Genomic DNA, 17,183 nt, shown 5'->3' with positions numbered 1-17,183 from the left:
GCCTGTGTTGTTATTGTTGTTTGTTTGTTTTGCCATGTTCAGATATTGTCCCCACCAGTAAGGCAGTGAGCATCTTGGGAAGGGCCAACACTAATTTGTGGTTATTGCTCTAGACCCCAGCACATAGTTGGTAGCTAGTAAAATATTTATTAAGGCCAAGTAGTATAGAAAATTTCTCATACATTTGATTATTTTGTAAAACTGTGGAAATATAAACTATGAGAACAAATGTCAGAAGATTGCTGAGTGAGGCTTTAGTTTTTGGGTTAGTTGCTCAAATAATTATCTCAGAACCCCAAATACTTTAATTTGAAATGCTTAGAAAATGGTTAAAATGCCTTAAAGATTATTGGCTTATCAAAGAGAGAGAGAGAGAGCACGCGCGCGCACAGGCAGGGGGAGAAGCAGGCTCCCCTCTGAGCAGGGAGCCCGATATGGGACTGGATTCCAGAGCCTTAAGATCATGACCCAAGCTGAAGGCAGCCGCTTAACTGACTGAGCCACCCATGCATCCCTAAAATGTTGTTTCAGTTTCTTTTTTCAAATTATCCGTGGTAGGCATGCCTAGTGGAAAAATGTGAACTGCTGTGCTCGTCATCCTGGCCTTGCCATTAACTCACTGTGTGATGACGGGCCAGTTCTCTGTATCTGTGCCTGAGTTTCCCTTATAAAATGGGATGATATTAATACCTCCCTCTAAGGGCTTTTCCTCAGGATTTAATGAGTTGGTCAGTGAAAAGCTCTCCGAAGGGTCTGGTGCATCATAAATGCTCCAAGTGTTTGCTTTTTAAGATATCTTTATCAGTTCATCGAAACAGGTGTAGACCCCTGGCTCCCAACCCAGCTACTTTCCTCGGTCTCCTTCACTTGTGATGTTATTCAACTAAACAAACAAAGCAAAATCATTTCGCTGGCAAAGTAAGTTTTAACCTGTGAAATTAAGACACACTGCCCAGGCCAAATTTCAGCTGAGCAACAACGGCGCAAGCCTCCAGAAGCAGTGGCTCCCTTGGATCTTTCCCCGTGAGTGCTGTGCCCCGAGTGAATGGTCAAGAAATGACCTGATTAAAGTGAAGTCCAGACGGGATTGATCATACTTACCTACAAAGGAATCAGTCCGGAAATTGATTAGAGCATGGAATGACCTTTCCTCAGAACACCGCGGGTGTGACTTCAGGGTGGTGAGTTACTTAGCAGGAAGGATCAAGGACACAGGACATTGGACACCAAGAGCACTCACTTGGCAGCCTTTGAGGGCCCACAGGTCAATGCCCAGCAACTGAAAAGTGAGTGCTTACAAGTAGAATCCCAGTGGAATCACAGGGAAGCTGTGGGCGTGGGTCGTGGTTCATAGGAACTGGGAGATACGGGTTGTTGATGGGAGGTTACCTCCTCTAACACCTAGGATACCTTTGGTTACAGTCCTGAAGTTAACCGTCAGATGTTATTAGAGGTCCTATCACTACTTGACTTTATGGCTTTGGGCTTGTCTCTTAACTTCTTTGGACCTCACTTCCCTCATGAATGAGGGGATAGGGCAAGGTGTTCTTCAAATTCCCATCCACATTCAGTGGTTTATGATGATTCAAGTAGAAGTACAGTCAATAAAAATCTATTTCACGAGCTCACTATACCTCTTCATCAAAGCAAAGTCAGAGTTTCTACAATAATACTGTCAATTCCTGTATTTGAAAAAAACCTGTGATTATGAGAACAGGAAATGAACTGATTCAGACTTCAAATTAAATTAGTTAATATTATTCTTCTTATTTTTTAAGTATTTGACTTTTAGGAGAAAGAAGCAAAAATAGTTTATTATAAAAACCAGATATTCCCAGGGGTGCCTGGGTAGCTCAGTTGGTTAAATGTCTGCCTTGGGCTCAAGTTATGATCCTGGGATGGAGCCCTTCTTTGGGCTCCATGCTTAGAGGAAAGTCTGCTTCTCCCTTGCCCTCTGCCCCTCCCCCCATTTGTGTTCTCTCTCTCTCTCAAATAAATAAATAAATAAATAAATAAGATCTTAAAAAAAAAACAAACCAACAAACCAAGGATCCTCAAATCAATTGTCAAGGCCTAGCACAATTCAGTTTTATCTCCTAATCTTTACATCTTTAATATGCTGTTGCTATAATTGATGCTCAGTAATATGTCCCTAAAATATCAAAGACAGATTAATTACTTTAACTAGGCTATACTTAGAAATAATATGTCTCAATATATTTTATGTCCTTGCCGCTACATTTTAGAAAGCTTTTTGATCACCACTACAAATCAAATGGGTGTCTTGTACAACTTTAATGAGAAAATTCAATTTACCAGACAAGAGTTGGAGGAGTGGGATTGCACTGTACTTTCACTACTAACCCGTGTGCATTTAAACAAATCGCTTCATTTTGTGATCCTCCCTTTTCTCAGACAAACACAGGGTAAAAGAAAAGACAATGTCTAGGATGCTTCTTTATTTCTAAAATGCTGTGTGAAGGCAAGTTCTCCACTCCTTTCTCCTATTTAAAAGATCCTTCCAGCCATTTTTTTTCTGATTCTCCCCCAAAAAAACTCCCTTCACTTAAGCCCCCCCCCCCCCCCTACTCATACCAGTAGATACTATATGCTTTCACTGACAGTAATTGGCAAAGGAAATGTTTGACTGTTTTTTCCCTTTGCTGCTTGCAGAGACTTGGCAAGGTGTGGGTGGTTCTTGGGTGGTTTCATCGCCCGTATAAGTCCTAGGCAGAGATTAGCAGATAAGAGGTGCAGATGACTGAAACCTGAGTTAGTTGCTGAACACAAAGCAAAAATGTTTCCTAAATCCAATTAGTCAAATACCTAGCAAATATGTGACAGACCAAGGTCTAAGTAATAGCCCTTGGTTTTGAGAAATGTATACTTAAAAAAAAAAAAGATTTATTTATTTGAGAGAGAGCATGAGCAGTGTGGGAGGGGTGAGGGCAGAGCCAGAGGGAGAAGCAGACTCCCCAGTGAGCAGAGAGCCCAATGTGGGGCTCAATCCCAGGACCTGGGGATCATGACCTGAGCCAAAGACAGACCCTTAACTGACTGAGCACCCAGACACCCTGAGAAATGTATACTTTTAACAAAACAAGTTGGTGCTGATATATCTGAGCTCTTCAGATAATTCTTAAAAGCTAAACTGTATGAAAACTAAATGTTATTTGTATTAAAGTTCACAGAAGGGAGAGATTTGGGTTTGGAGTTGTCAGAGTCTGAGGGGGGAGATATGACCTGCAGAGCATCTTTAAGGAAGAATAATATGTATGATTCTTTAATACATTAATTCATTCAGCAAGTATTTATTTAGTGGCTACGATGCTTTGGACTTCTTTAAATGTTGGAAATATAGCAATGAACAAAATGGGAAGAAATTCTTGCACATAGCTTGCATTCTAATGGAGGGATTTTAGAAAAATAGAGTGTTTATTGTATCAAATGATAAGTACTTTGGAATTAAAAGAATATTCAAGAAATTAAAAATAGAGCTTCCCTATGACCCTGCAATTGCACTACTGGGTATTTACCCCAAAGATACAGATGTAGTGAAAAGAAGGGCCATCTGTACCCCAATGTTTATAGCAGCAATGGCCACGTTCACCAAACTGTGGAAAGAGCCAAGATGCCCTTCAACGGACGAATGGATAAGGAAGATGTGGTCCATATACACTATGGAGTATTATGCCTCCATCAGTAAGGATGAATACTCAACTTTTGTAGCAACATGGACGGGACTGGAAGAGATTATGCTGAGTGAAACAAGTCAAGCAGAGAGAGTCAATTATCATAGGGTTTCACTTATTTGTGGAGCATAATAAATAACATGGAGGACAAGGGGAGATGGAGAGGAGAAGGGAATTGAGGGAAATTGGAAGGGGAGGTGAACCATGAGAGACTATGGACTCTGAAAAACAATCTGAGGGTTTTGAAGGGGCAGGGGGTGAGAGGTTGGGGGAACCAGGTGGTGGGTATTAGAGAGGGCACGGATTGCATGGAGCACTGAGTGTGGTGCAAAAACAATGAATACTGTTATGCTGAAAAGAAATAAAAAAATTAAAAAAAAAAAGAATATTCAGGCTAATAAGGTAGGTTTTGAGAATGCCCTAAGAAGTGATACAATCAGATTGTATCATGCTAACCCTCTCATCTTAAAAATGAGGAAACTGACGCTCAGGGAGGTGGAGTGATGTAGCTAAGGTCACCCAGGTTATTAGCAAGAGTGGAATAAAACTCCAGTCTTACCACCTCCTAGTCTAATGTTCTTCCCCATATATGCACACCTCCTAGATGGTCAAGTCACAGCTACAAAGGGTGCGAGGGACAGGCATTTTGCATTGGGGGACAAGTGGAAGATTTGAGTAGATGGGAAGGCTAGTGCCAAGTCTGCAAAGCCAAAGAGAGAAGTTTAGATTAGGTGTGCTGATGGGAAAGACATGAATAAAAGGATTCCTAGAACATTTTGAAAGTATTTAGTTGATGACTAATTCGTCAGATTACAAAATGCTTCTCTTATGTGATTGCTTTCCTGTCCCTTTCTTTTCCTCTCCCTTAGCTCCCTAAGAAATCAGTCCTTTGTCCATTGCTGTTTACCATCAGGTAGAACACTGCTATTTTCCGAGAATATCAAAGATATTCTGCTATGGTTTGTCTTGAAACTAGAAATAAGGCATTTTGGATAAACAGAAATATTTTATTTTATTTCAGCTCCACATCTAGGGATTCAGCTGTTGCTGAAAGGCATGTTGAGTGAGAACTAAATCCAGACGTGAGATGTGGATAAAATGAACAAGTTGAATCAAATGGAGAGATGCTGTTACTCATACTTTCTTCATAAATTAGGAGTTAAATACTTAAGTTCCTTCGGGAGTCAGTGCATAAATTATAAACCAGATCATACATTTCCTTAAGTGCAGCATTCACTGTTGCTGATTCATTTTCATTTTAAGTTTCCAACAATTAAGAGGGAGGGAGGGACAGAAAGAGAGAGAAAAAGAGAGAGAAACCACCAGCCAAATGCACAAAGAAGGATTTATCTGCAGGTACAAAGATGCCATCATAGCATAATAGGTGCAGAAATAGCCTTAGTTTTTACTTTTCTTTGAGAAAGAACAGGAGCTTCAGGGAGGAGGAAAATATATGCCTTAAAGTAGTTACCACAAGTTCAGTAAGCAGAGATAATCAATAGGGCAAATCTTATCTTACTTAGTAGCTGCTGCTAACATGTTAAATATGAGTGCTTACTTTGGCCCAAATCTAAAGCACGTCTTGTTTTGGACATGAAGGGTATCCTGGAAAGGCCTCTTAGATGCTTGCGTATAAGGTTATAGCCTGGGAACCTTTATTATGTGGGGGTCATGGAATACATTCAAGGACCTAGCCGTGCATCTTGAGGCCCAAGTAAATATTTAGGAAATGGTCTAAGTCCATGACCCTCTCATTTCAAACATGTATTTAATGCAGTACAAAAGCTACTTGGATTTTTTTTTTTTTTTTTGGACTTATGGTTGGGAAGGGTGTGGGGATGTTAGTTCTAACACTCACTTGTGGGTCATTTACTGCCTATTGCAATTTTCACCCAAAGAGCAGGATCTCTTCCGTAAGTAATACAAAGTTACTCAACAAGAGGGTCTCTCCTACGCATTCACTTTATTTCAGGCTTCTGTCTACCTTGGGGTTAATGACCTATGAAACGAAGGGGTCTCTAAGTAGTGAGAAAAATACCCATCAGTGAGTGTGAGTCCGCTGTTGGGGTTCAGAAGAGGTGTGACCCTCAGGCCTTCTTCCGAAACACACAGACTACACAGAGGATCCCGGGTGGAATGTCTCAAAAGCTGAAGCGCTAGATTATGCATCTCGAGCACAGTCGGTACTTAAAAGTTGTGGAATAAATGAATGGAAAGGGAGAAGAGTGCCAGAGAGGACTTCAGACTGTCAGAGTCAGCAAAGTAACGCCAGGACCAGAAATGGGGAAGGCAGGAGGGAAGAGCTGCCTTTGGCAGAAAGACAGGTACGTTACATCTGTGGGGGGGACGAATCGTGCCAACAGCTGCTATGTCGTGCCTACCCTGCCTTCCTGACGGAGCCCTTGTGTGCTTCTGGAGCCCCTCCTGCACTCAGGGTCTCCAGTCATGACCACTCCTATTCTAGCTCTCCAGTTTTCCCATAAGCCCTTCTCCGCCTTGCTTGGGATCTTGTTCCTGCTCTTTCCCTGACCCCATTTTACTCAGACTCAGAGTTTCTGTAAGGAAGCCTTTTTTTTTTTTTTTTTTTTTTTTTTGCCATGCCACTACCCAAATTAACTTCCTTGTTACAGTCCTCAGTGTCCTTTCTCTAGATGGCTCTTTCATGACATGCATTACTCTTGTACTTTTGCAATGATTTGTTCAAGAGCTCGCTCCTGCACTAGATGATAACCTTCATAGAGGCAGGAACCTTACCTGTTTTGCTTATCGTTGGGCTCCCAGGGTCTAGCACTGGGCTTCTCACATAATAGACGCTTGAATAATTGAATGAATATATGTTAAGTATATATATACACATACATACATTCAATGAATATATGTTAAGGGTGCCAGGGTACAAGTCACGTTGACTCCATAAAACATACGTATGTGTATATATATGATTACATATATATGACCTTGACATATAACTTATGTTAGTTTCAGATGCACAACATAAAGATCCGACATTTATACACTCTGTGAAATGATCACCACAGTAAGTCTCTTTGTCAAGTGTTTTGCATGCAGTATCTCATTGAATCCTCACAACAACCCTATGAGGCAGATAGTGTCATTAGTGACATTTTACAAAGAAGGCACGATAACTTGTGCATAGCAGGATTGGACCCTGAATTCTGACTTCTCTGGTGCCAGAGCTGTACTTTTTAATCTCTGGGTTATTCTGCCTCTGCCAGAATTAGGCACTGGGAGTGCAAGCATAACTGTAAGAAGTCAGAAAGGGACACACAGAGGGAAGAGTAAAGAGTGTTAGGAAATTGCAGGTGTTTAAGTGAGAAGGGATCTTCAATTTCACGGAGCCAAAACCCTTGATTGCATGGTGAAGAAGAGAACAGTATAGGAGGTTAAATTTCTGTGCCAAGGCCACACCACTGGCTGTTCTTTGGAATGTGCTAGATCCCAGGCTCCCAGCCTCCCAATTCTGTGCCCCTTTCCATAGGCAGGGAAGATGGGGCCAATGAGGGTGCAAGTCACATGGACTCCAAGCCCCAAGTTGAAGACAGGGGGAAAAAAAAGTAAGAAGGCACTGAAGTAAGTATTGTGGTGAATGAGGTGCTTTATGGGACCTTGTATGGCTCTGATTACACTCTAACCATCCTTTGTTGTAGCAACAGAATTGGCTTGCCTTTGATGTCTGTGCCTCAGTTCCTTTCATTCTCTTACTTTTCCAGCATGATTGGGGAAGGGAGAGAATAGCCATGCCTTTGCCTCATGAAAGAATATGGGGTTTCTCTAACACTCTAGGGTTGTCCCTACCCCGCTTTCCACTGCCCTGCCAGTCTTGCCAGTGAAGAGAGTAAAATCTAGAGAGGTTAACTGATTTTTCACTTGTGGGTAAGAAAGTGGGGTAGACAGTAAGAAGTAATAAGGAAAGAGGAAAAAGGGGAGGTAAGTTAATTTGTTACCAGATTAAATTTGGGTTATATGTCCTGTCTTATACATGTCCAGGGTGACATAAACCTGTCCATTTGACATAGATTTGTAAATTTCTGTCCTCAAGAATACTTGGGTGGGCACCTAGCTTCAAACTTCCCCTCAGGTCAGACTGATGCCTCCAGAACTTGTTTATCTAATTTGAACCTTAGCTTCACCTTGGGAAGAAGTTAGCTTCTTCCCAGAGTTAGCTTCACCTTGGGAAGAAGGAAGATGCTGCTTCCTTTTCTAGGACCTTCTCCATAGGGTGTCTGGTGTGTTGTTGGGGCTACCACAGAGCTGCCCACATCCCTGCCAGGCCTAGAACAGAGGGGGATTAGAGATCAGAAGGCCATCGCTTGGTGCCCTGATCTGAACTTTATTTATATCAATACAAATGACACAGACTGCTTTTGTTTTATTTCTCAAGACTCTTCTCTATGTTCAAAGCTTGGCCACTCACATAAGCATTTCCCTGATGTAAAGGTGGTCCACTGTCTTCTCCATGTTGTTGCCTCCCCATCCGCTTTTGCAGGGTTGTTGTATGAAAGCCGTTGTCAAGAGGCAGATAGATGATCCTGTGCTATTATTACTATTATCATTATGATGCATGTTTGATGAAAGCTGAAGTCTATGTTGGGATAATTTCCCTGAAGTTATGACTAGTGAAAAATTCCCCTTTGGTCTGGCCTTTGTAACGTTGTTCTAACAATGCCAGGAACGAATCTGGCATCCGTTTTTATAGAACTCAAAGAGATTAACAGATGTGATCCAATTATCCTCCTAAATCCCTGGATGTAGCAGGCAGCAAAGCAAATTCAACCAACAGAAACAATTGGATCACCAGGATTGAGGTGAAAGGTCCTTTTCAAATCATATCTTTATTTGTGCTGGCAACATGAGACTTTTTGCCTTTCAGCCGGGCCTTGTCTTCATAGAGCAAGATATATTGTGATTTAGCTCAGTGTCCCAAAGACAAACTTCCCCACTAAGGGACTGTACTTCTCCATACTATAAAGAAAGTGTAGTTCTCAAGGGCTACACTTCCTCTTATTATTGGGTTTTTGTTTTGTTGTTTGTTTGTCTGTTTGTTTTTGTAGAGTGAGCATTTGAGTGGTGAGGGACAAAGGGAGAGAGAGGGGGGAGACTCTTAAGCAGGCTCCAGGCTTAGCTTAGAGCCTGACAGGGGACATGATCTCAAAACCCTGAGATCATGACCTGAACTAAAATCAAGAGTTGGACACTCAACTGACTGAGTGACCCAGGCACCCCTACCCTTATCCTGCTTGCTTATAGAATCAAATAAAATCAAATCAGAACCTGAGCCAGAATGTTCTAGAGTTCCTTATCTTAAAAGCAACTGAAAAACAGGATGAGACTTAAGATTAGGGCTGGCATATGATTTATCTTGCCAAACATGGCACTCTTACCCCCCAACAGGCTTAACGGCCCTGGGTAAACCAGGGTCCTGTATTTACTCAACTAACAATGGTGGTGGCAGTGGGGTGTAACTTCCCAGAGTTGAGGGCTTGGCACATTTCACTGCCCAATCTAATATGTAATGAAGTCCTATTGTAGGTGCTTGGGACAAATAGATACACATCTCTTACCCTCAAGGAGTTTACAGTGTTGAGAAAGAGATGGCTGTTATTGAGCCAAAATAATACTGAAACAATACTGGTATGTTCTGACTTATTTTAGCCTCTGTTCTCATGATGTTAATCTTATAGATTATCTGTACTTCTTTATCTGAAAGGAAATGCTGTAATATCTTTGTTAACATCATTTTAGTGAGATATATTTTACAGAAATTCAGTTCTCTTTATGAAATGTTTTTCTTTCCTAGTTGACTTTAGAGATTTTTTTTTTCCAAATATATTCATATGGGCCAGAACCATACTAGGTATGACAAATATTTTAACAATTAAAGAAGGAATTACTTTTTTTTTTTTAACAGAATTGTATTCACTTATGTAAGCAAACATACATACAATTGTGTAGTGTTTTCAAGTTTACAAATTTATGTTACAAATGAACATAAATTCAAATATGCACCAGGGCAGAGGTCTTCTCTGTCTTGTTCACAAGGAAAACTCTAGCACCTAGAGTGATAAAGTCTGGTACATTGTGGCTACTTAACAAATACTTGTAAATTTCCTATAATTTTTGTAAATTAGTAAATTTCCTATAATATTATAATATTTTGTAAATATAGTAAATTTCCTATAATATTTGTATTAATTTTGTCCAGGGGGTCATTTATTCAAATAAAACCTTACTTAGATTTAGCAAAGAAACCTGATTGTAGTAGAATTTTTGCGGCTAAAATGGGAGCGTGGTTGTGAAGTCCGTGCTCCCATCTTTTACAACCCCTGTTCTTTGGAGCAGATATGAAGACTCCTCATCAAATATAGGAAACCATGGAGAATACAGCATTAGATCACGTAAAGGCAGAGAGCTCATTTTGTCCACAAATGAAGAAAACGAGGCTCAGTGAGTTTAAATAAAATGCCAAAGGCTATTTGTTGTGTGATGGGACTGGGCTAGGCACTCGGACCTCTTGGCTCCAGGGCAGAGATTTTCCTATTACAGTCAGAGCTAGATTAAGGGGAGTGAGAAGTGGATTAGCCCGGCAGCCCCAGAGGAAGCCAGTTCTCCTGGGAGCTGGACATTACTGAGAACATAATAGAAGGTAACAGGATAGAAAAAGTTAGCAGAACTCTACCCTGAAAGACGACTGACTTTGTTGGAAGAAGGATTGTGGTCAGTCATGGGCGTGAGGCGCTGAGTTCCCCTCATCTTGGTGTGTTTGGAAAACGCAGATAGTCCTGAAATTGCTTTCAAGGAAGATTGGATGGATTGGGGTTTGTGTCACTTGGTTTGAGTTTGCGGATTTGGGGCTAGACTTGCTGATGGAAGAACTGAATAGAGTGCTTTCCTTCAAATACACGTCGAATATTTGTTTAAAGAATCTCAGTGTGACAGGGTGCTAAATGAGTGCCTCTTCAGGATTCAAAAGTCTGGATCCAGTCCAGATGATCAAACTCTGACTTTCTCATTTGCAAGTTGGGAATCGAGACCCTTCCCCTTTGGAAAAATAAATATGTTTGATTTATCACAACAGAAATATGTTGTGATATTGTAATCATATAGATAAACAGATTGTAAGGTTTTTTTTTACTATTGTCCTCACTGAAAGAAGGTAAGACTATACCAACCTGGTAATAACTTTTAGGGAATTAAACTGCACTTTGGGACCACTTAAAAAAGTTTAAAATTGGCTTCAGTCTACAAAATATCAATTAATCAATATCCTGAATGTTTCTTATGCTCTTATGGTAATATTTTCCAGACATTTTTGATTATAGCATACTATAAGAAATATATTTGATATCACAGTATGCACATAAATTAATATAATTGAAAAAACTCCAAAGTATTTTTTTTTCTAAAAACTCCAAAGTATTATGAAATGGTTCTTACCTTTACTACGTATTGCACTTTCATGTTTTTTATTCTGTTTTGTTTAAAAACTGCGAGTTATGACCCTCTGAAGTGATATCATGACTGTAATGAGTCATTACACAAAATGTAAAAATCAATGCTGTAAACAATATGAGAGGAATTGAAGGTAAAGGGAGAGAGACCTGTAGTCTACTTGGGGAGAGAAAACTAATTTATAAGCCACTGGAGCATATTTTTTTCTTTATTAATTTTTTTATTAAAAAATTTTTTTTTTCAAGATTAGAGAGAGAGCCCACAAGCAGAGGGAGGAGCAGAGGGACAAGCAGACTCCCCACTGAGTGCAAAGCCCAATGCAGGGCCCCATCCTAGGACTCTGAGATCATGACCTGAGATGAAGTCAGATGCCTAACAGACTGAGCCACCCAGGCACCCCTATTAAGTTTTTTTTTTTTTAATTCTGATATAGTTAATATACAGCATTATATAAGTCTCAGGTACAGAAATTCAACAATTCTATACTTTATTCGGTGCTCACCATGACGAATGTGCTCTTAATCCCCTTCACCTATTTCCCCCACCCCCCACTCACCTCCCTCTGCTAACCATCTCTTTGTTCTCAGTAGATAAGAGTCTGTTTCTTGGTTTCTCTCTGTTTCTTAGATTCCACAAATGATAAAATCATATGGTATTTGTTTTTCTCTGACTGACCTATTTTGCTTAGCATTTATACTCTCTAGCTCTATTCATGCTGTTGCAGATGGCAAGATTTCTTTTTTTTTATGGTTGAATAATGTTCCTATCTATCTATCTATCTATGCCACATCACATCTTCTTTGTCCATTCACGTATCAGTGGACACTAGGACTGCTTCCATAGTTTGGCTCTTGTAAGTATTGCTTCAATAAACATAAGGGTGCATATATTACTTCAAATTAATGTTTTTGTATTCTTTGGGTAAATCCCAAATAGTGCAATTACTGGATCATAAAAAATTAATTTTTTTGAGGAGCCTCTATACTGTTTTCCACAGTGGCTCAATTAGTTTGCATTCCCACCAACAATGCATGAAGTTTCCTTTTTCTCTACATCTTTGCCAACACTTGTTTCTTGTGTTTTTGATTTTAGGAATTTTGATAGGTGTGAGGTGATATTTCATTGTAGCTTTGATTTGCATTTCCCTGATGATGAGTGATGTTGATCATGTTCTTATGTCTATTGCCCATCTGGATGTCTTCTTTGAAGAATGTCTGCTCGTATCTTCTGCCTTTTTCCTTTTCTTTTTAAGGGAGCGGGAGAGGGAGAGAGAAAATCTTAAGCAGGCTCCACACCCAGTGCAGAACCTGACATGGGTCTTGACCTCATGACCGGAGCCATCAAGAGTTGGATGCTGGGGGCGCGTGGGTGACTCAGTGGGTTAAAGCCTCTACCTTCGACTCAGGTCATGATCTCAGGGTCCTGGGATCAAGCCCCTCATTGGGAATCTCTGCTCAGCAGGGAGCCTGCTTCCCTCTCTCTCTCTGCCTGCTTTTCTGCCTGCCTCTCTGCCTACTTGTGATCTCTTTGTCAAACAAATAAATAAAATCTTTAAAAAAAATAAAGGAGGCTACAAAGTAAAATTTAGAAGTACTAAAAATGCATTGTGTCAGTGTTTAAGGGACAGCATTTTTTCTTAGTTACTAAATGTCAGTGGCATTTTACACTCATGATCAGTTAAAAGCAAATGTTAATTAGAACCACAACCTTATACAACGACGTATCTATCAGAATGGCTAAAGTTGAAAAGACTGAAGAAAGCAGTTGCTGGTAAGTGTGTGGCACAACAGGAACTTTCCTGCATTGCTGGAAGGAATGCAAATTACACAATTATTACAGCTTGTTACTAAAAACACACCTAGTGTATGTCCCAGCAATTTCACTTCTGGGTATTAAACAAAGAGAAATGAAAACACATTTGCTCAACAGGGAGCCTGCTGAGATGTGTAAGCAAATGTTCGTAGTAGCCTCCAATGGGAAACAACCGAAATGTCTATGAACTGTGACTAGATAAATAAATTGTGGCATACCTGTATAATAAATTTTTTTATTCATCAATAAAAATGAATAATCTGTGGATACATACAGCATCATGGTTGAATCTCAAAGTGAAAAAAAAAGTCCAGTGCAGAAATTTTCATATTGTATCATGTCAATTATACAAAATTCTAGAGAAGGCAAAAATTCTGTCACCATATGGATAGAAAGCAGATCAGTAGTTGCCCAGGACCAGGCACTAGGGTGAAGAGACTCTATACAAAAGTGTGGGAGAAAACAGCCTGAAGCAGTGGAAGTGTTGTCATGACATTGGTGGTGGTCACACAACTAAAGGTATTGGTCAAAGCTCATTGAATTCTATGCTTAAAATTGGTATTTTTTTGTATGTAAATTATACATTATGAAAGCTGACCCAAAAAAGGCAAATAGAAAATTGACAGTATCTTAGATTTTGAATGCATGCAATATGGATTTTTCTCTATTTTTAAAACTATTTAAAATACAGAGAATAGGGGCACCTGGATGGCTCAGTCGGTTAAAGCCTCTGCCTTCAGCTCATGTCATGATCCCAGGGTCCTGGGATCGAGCTCGCATCGGGCTCTCTGCTCAGCGGGGAGCCTCCTTCCTCTCTCTCTCTGCCTGCCTCTCTGCCTATTTGTGATCTCTCTCTCTGTCAAATAAATAAATAAAATCTTTAAAAAAAATAGACTAAAATAAAATACAGAGAATAATACGAGCAGAAGGAGGGAGCAACTACTTGCATTTCACAGCACAAAACAACCATTTAATGGAGAGGCAATGTGGGGGGCTCAGGGAGTAGGAAAAGAGTAAATGAAACAAGATGGGATCGGGAGGGAGACAAACCATAAGAGACTCTTCATCTCACAAAACAAACTGAGGGTTTCTGGGGGGAGGGGGGTTGGGAGAGGGTGGTGGGGTTATGGATATTGGGGAGGGTATGTGTTATGTTGAATGCTGTGAAGTGTGTAAACTTGGCTATTCACAGACCTGTACCCCTGGGGCTAATAATACATTATATGTTAATAAAAAATTTAAAAAATTATAAAACAAAAAAACCATTTAAAAATTTTAAAGTGTTAGGTTTTTTTTTTTTACCATTACTCTCTTTTTTCCCCTTTGTATGATTGTCTCATAAAGGACATTCCTAACTTCTTTCCTTGTGGAGTTGATGGTAGATACTGTACAAATCGAATGAGAGGTTTCATGGTGTTCCTGGTTGTTGCTATTATTATTTATGCTGATGTATCCCAAAAAAGTTCATGTTTGGGTTCTTGTAACATCTCTGTGCAACAGGAATCAAAGACCTAGAAATGTTTACAGTAATTATTTTAATCCACGTGTCCCCAAAACGTTAAATTTGATCATTGAGAAAGAACTCTAGTACAGAACTAAACTTTATTATTTAGAGGAAATGTTAGAACCAGGGCCTGAAGATAGAAATCATTAGATAATTGGTTATATATAATAGTTGGTAAGAGTGGACCTTGTTGATAGTGGCTTTGTGGAACCTTTTGGTTTGATTTTATTGTTGGCTTAAAAAATTTACATATAACTGATATATGTATATATATACATATATATATATATATATAACTGATATAATTTATATAACTGATTTCCTCAGCAATAAAGGGATTTGCAGTCACATAAATCAAATCATTCTCCATGTGTCTTCCTGTTCATACTTACCTTATAAAGTTGATAAGGGCAGAAGGCTTTAGCATATTTGCATATTGCTTTGTGGTTATAAGATGATGCTTAGCAAGGGTTGGGGTGAAGAAGTTTTAAGGGGGAAGGTCTAGATCCCAACCCTTGGAATACAGAGCTATTCTGACACTGAATTTTGGATGCACCTTGCTTTGTATAATAAATTATGGTTCACAGATTTCCTTGTAGCTGTGAATGGAGTGAAAGGGAGGCCTCCTTGGGATCCAGTGCTGTTCTAACACCCAGGTGGAGGCCTGTGTTCCTGAGGACAGAGTAGGGGTCTAGGAAAGTGGGTTCCAGATACGATCCTCTTCTGATACTGACAGAGGCCAGTAGCTTCTCAATGCAGAGATATTTATTCTAAGGCTACAGACTTCTGAACTTTAGTTTCTGAACCCTGGGTCTCTATGTCTTCCAGTGAGAACTTACGGTAAGTTTCTTGCTTGAGTGTCTACTGTATACTCGGGGCTTTTCATGGCTCATCTTATTTAACCCTTACAACTACCACAAGAGACAAGTCTTTTTCTCATTTCCATTTCAGAGGTAAGGAACCCAAGGCCTTAAGAAAGTTGAGGATCTTGCCCAAAGCCACTCAGCTTGTCGGTGAAAACGTGGAATCCCTTTGCGATCATATGGGGAATTTGTTTCTGTTCCATTTGAGAAAAGGAGACAATACTTTCCAACTCGCATAAGAGAAAGGAAAGCTGATTTCATCACCCATGCTCCCATGTAAATTTATTTTTTCAGCCTCATTTCCCTCAGAATTTTAAAGACTTCAGCCCTCTCTCTTCTATTCTTCTGGTGTAAGAGCTTGGACAAGTCACCCTTTCCTCTTTTTCTATAAGAAAGAAAAAAGTTACCCAAAGGAACTTTAAGCCAGTTACTTTACTTCCCTAACCCTTAGTTTGTTAGTTTATCTGTAAAGTGGGGACAACAACAATACTGACCCCATCAGGCTGAAGTGGAAGTTGGGTGGAAATAGTGTGGGCAAAGCAATGAATAAAGTCAGGATTCCAGATTGTTGTTCTTAACTGCTGCTGTGTTTGGAGAATTCTTTCACAAGCAAAGGGAAGTGGGGACAGAAGTTTGTATGTAGAAATGTTTTCCCCTTCTTGTACCTAACCTTGATGCACAGAGAACTTCAGGGCTGTTGTTTTTATCTGAAAAATTCTTCTAACTCCCTTGCTTTCTGTTTTGAGAGTAGGGAAATACATTTAGAGAAGATTGATTAGCCATGAAGATTATTGACTGGAGATGCTAGAGGAACTGTGTTCAGTTTTTTCTCAGTCTGGTTGGGTTAAACAGCGAAAGGAAAGCCTTTTGCTGTCTTTTAGTGCCTGAATAGAAACTATAACCAGGGTTTTGAAATATGAAAGGTGTTAATATTTGTATGTATTGAAGCTAAAGTAATTTTTATGTGTTGCATAATTACTAAATGCCCATTTGCCACATCCCTTTTTCTGGTTTGTTTTAGAATACGAAGGAAAGGGTGTGTATTTGAGATATAGATCTTCCCATTGGTGCATTTGTAATTAAAGTACCTGTGTTAATGGCACAACTTCCATTTAGAATTTTTTTAATTCAACAAGCATTTATTGCAAAGTATCGAATTGCAGGGAAGGTCAGATGACTAAAGACTCCATCTCTGCAAAGTAGTAATTTAAGGAAGGAAAAGAGGGAGAAGAAGAACATCACATGCGCACAGCTGATTGGGAAAGGCACATCTGCCCTGTGCCAGGCAAAGAGCTCTGCCTGTTACGGGCTGCTGCTGACAGGAGCTCTGCTCTGCCTCTTCAGGAATGAAGGGTGTGTGACCCCTGCGACCCACATGTGAGATGCCTTCCGACCTGGCCTCCCTTCCAAGAATAATTTCCTTTCAATGGACCAAACTTAGTCAGAAGACTTCACCTCTCTTGATAGTGTTTTTATCCAGCTGGGGTCTGGTGGTTTTACTGTAGCAACTTGATTTATGGCTTGAGTTCTGCCCTTGATTATGTAATCTTTGACTATTTTATCATCCTCCACTTCCCTTTTTCTTTCACTTTGAGATGCAGAGCAAGTCACAGAGTGTACAGTGATGAGAAATGTAGCGAGTGAGTATGGAAGAAATGGAATTTGTAGCGACTGTAAAAGGTGACAGGCTGTGTCCCCAAGAAGGAAGATTTCTGTGTCTCCTCCAGGCAGCCCTGCCCGAAGAAGACCTCTAGCTTTTTCAGAGTAGCCGGGCTGATGGACAAGCTCCAGTCTTACATCTGATAAGTTAGAAAGACCCTTCCACCTTCGAGAAGTATCCTT

The sequence above is a fragment of the Mustela lutreola genome, chromosome 5, assembly GCF_030435805.1.
Source record: "Mustela lutreola isolate mMusLut2 chromosome 5, mMusLut2.pri, whole genome shotgun sequence".
Lineage (NCBI taxonomy): Eukaryota > Metazoa > Chordata > Mammalia > Carnivora > Mustelidae > Mustela > Mustela lutreola.
This window is presented reverse-complemented; position numbering follows the sequence as displayed.